The sequence below is a fragment of the Sapajus apella genome, unplaced genomic scaffold (assembly GCF_009761245.1).
Source record: "Sapajus apella isolate SASKATOON/1434 unplaced genomic scaffold, GSC_monkey_1.0 scaffold2369, whole genome shotgun sequence".
Lineage (NCBI taxonomy): Eukaryota > Metazoa > Chordata > Mammalia > Primates > Cebidae > Sapajus > Sapajus apella.
The window spans coordinates 386-3,045 of NW_022439295.1; the positions used below are offsets into that span (position 1 = coordinate 386).

General features: G+C 42.4%; 1 long non-coding RNA gene across 1 annotated transcript in view; it reads left to right on the forward strand.

Annotated features, from left to right (window-relative positions):
- Window positions 1-973: 973 nt before the first annotated feature.
- LOC116547214 overlaps window positions 974-2,660 on the forward strand; it is a 5,100-nt gene continuing 3,413 nt past the window's right edge. Inside the window, exon 1 of the long non-coding RNA XR_004266984.1 lies at window positions 974-1,288. This is a non-coding gene — a long non-coding RNA (uncharacterized LOC116547214). The remainder of the gene's footprint in view (window positions 1,289-2,660) is intronic.

Here is a 2,660-nt window from a genome sequence, read left to right on the forward strand (position 1 = left end):
TCTCATTCAGTTGGTCTCCATGTCATTTACTGCCTTTTCCTTACCTCTTTATTCTGTTCTTATCCCATTGTCTTAGCACTGGGTTCTTATTTTATCTACCTATCTTGCCTTTGTTACAGGAATCGTGTCCTTTTTGGCCTTTCCTCCAGGGTAGCTCCTTTCTAAATTGCTGCACAGTTGAGAATTATTTCTTTTCTTCTCAAGCTAAGATCCTCTCTATAACTCTTCTTATTTATTTATTTATTTATTTATTTATTTAAAGACGGGGTTTCACCATGTTGGTCGGGCTGGTCTTGAACTCCCAACCTCAGGTGATCCGCCCGCCTCGGCCTCCAAAGTGCTTGGATTACAGGCATGAGCCACCATGCCCAGCCAGCCACCACGCCCAGCCTCGATAACTCTTGTGAAAAAGTTCAAAGCCCTTAGCTCAGCACAGTTGGCCTTTTATTACCTATCTCTAAACCTTACCCTTTTTTTTTTTGAGATGGAGTTTCATTCCTGTTGCCCAGGCTGGAGTGCAATGGTACTATCTTGGCTCACTGCAACCTCTGCCTCCCAGGTTCAAGCGATTCTTCTACCTCAGCCTCCCAAGTAGCTGGGATTATAGGCATGTGCTACCACTCCCAGCTACTTTCTTTTGTATTTTTAGTAGGGATAGCGTTTCTCCATGTTGGTCGGGCTGGTCTTGAACTCACGACCTCAGGTGTTCCACCTGCCTAAGCCTCCCAAAGTGCTGGGATTACAGGTGTGAGCCAACATGCCCAGCCTTAAACCTTACTTCTTTCTGCTGCTTCACGTGCACATTCTACCTTAAATGTAACAGAATCCTTGTGCCATAGCTTTTAGGCATATCAGTTTTTTTTTCTTTTTTGAGACACAGTCTTGCTCTGCTGCCCAGGCTGGAGTACAGTGGCATGATCTCGGCTCAGTGTAGCCTCTGCCTCTGGGTTCAAATGATTCTCCTGCCTCAGCCTCCTGAGTAGCTGGGACTATAGGCACGCACCATCATGCCTAACTAATCAATGTTGAGTGTATAAATTGTGCTGGAGTGTAGGTGGTTCAGATGTTTCCACCTGCATATTGACCCCAGTTTGGGCTATGAGAGCTGAAGTTTTCTCTAGAGATTTGTTTTGTTTTGATTACTTCTGTCTTAATAGCTTTATCAGTGCAATTTTCTGATTTAGGTTTCTGTGCTGATCCCTCTTTTGGAGAATGGAGAGCTTTTGATTCCGGGCAGAGGTGACTATCTGAAAGTGGCATCTGGATTTCAGTTTTTTGCAACCAGGAGGTATGTACTAGTAACTTTTGGTTTTCACTCTGAAGCCGCTTACTCATAAGTTTGCATGCTGAGCTAATGAAGATCATTTATAAAATAAGAGATTTTTTTCCCACTTAATAAGAAACCAGTTAAAACACTTTGCCTTATTTCATGTTTTATAAAATAATCAGATGTGAGGTTATTGTTACATAGCCCTGGGTTTGAGTGTCAGGACTCAAACCCAGGGCTGTATAACAAGCTTAGTACCTAGGTATACCTTGTCTATCTGGTTATGATGGAGTTAATAATACCTTCTTTAAATGGTGGCTGTAACGAAGAAGTGAAATGACTTGTACTAAAGACCTGTCACAATAAATGCCCAGTTACTGGCTAGCCATGATGGTGATAATGATAGGTAGACTTCAGACAATTGAAAAATTGGATATAAACATGAACAGAGGCACAAAAACTGAGCATGCTTAGTATATATTCCTGTGTACATTTAAAAATTATATGAAGGCAATGGTTTATTTCTTACTGCTAGTCTATACCTGCACAGCTTCTTCAATGTCTTAAAAAGCCCCATGAGTGAAACTAACACCATTCTATAGTTAATGATTATATTAGTGTTTACCTCAGTTAACATTCACTTCTAGATGGAACATGGAGCTAACCCAATAGTACTCAAGGAATACCTTCCTAGACCCAATTACTCTTTTTTTTTTTTTTTTTTTTTTGAAATGGGGTGTTGCTGTGTTGCCCAAGCTGATCTTGAACTTCTGTGCTCAAGCAATTTTTCTAGCCCAGCCTCCCAAGTAGCTGAGACTACAGGCACATGCCACTGTGCCTAGCTGACTCCGATACATTTTTTTTTTTTTTTTTTTGAGATGAAGTCTTGGTCTGTTGCCTAGGCTGGAGTGCAGTGGTGCGATCTTGGCTCACTGCAGCCTCTGCCTCCTGGGTTCAAGCAGTTCTCCTGTCACAGTCTCTCGAGTAGCTGGGATTACAGGCGCCTGCCACCATGCCTGGCTAATTTTTAATATTTTTAGTAGAGACAAGGTTTCATCATCTTGGCCAGGCTGGTCTTGATCTCCTGACCTCGTGATCTGCTGCTTTGGCCTCCCAGAGTGCTGGGATTACAGGCATGAGCCACGGCACCCGGCTCAACCCTTCTACCTTTCTTTTAAACATAGATAGTGTTTTGCTTTGTCACCCAGGCTGGAGAGGAGTGGCTTAATCATAGCTTGTTATAACGATAAACTCCTGGGCTTATGTGATCTCCTGCCTCAACCTTTTGAGTACCTAGGACTACAGATGTACACCATCATGCCTGGCTAAAAATAATTTTTTTTTTTTTTTTTTTTTTTTTTGTTGGGGTGTGCCTTTCCCTGACGAGCCAGGC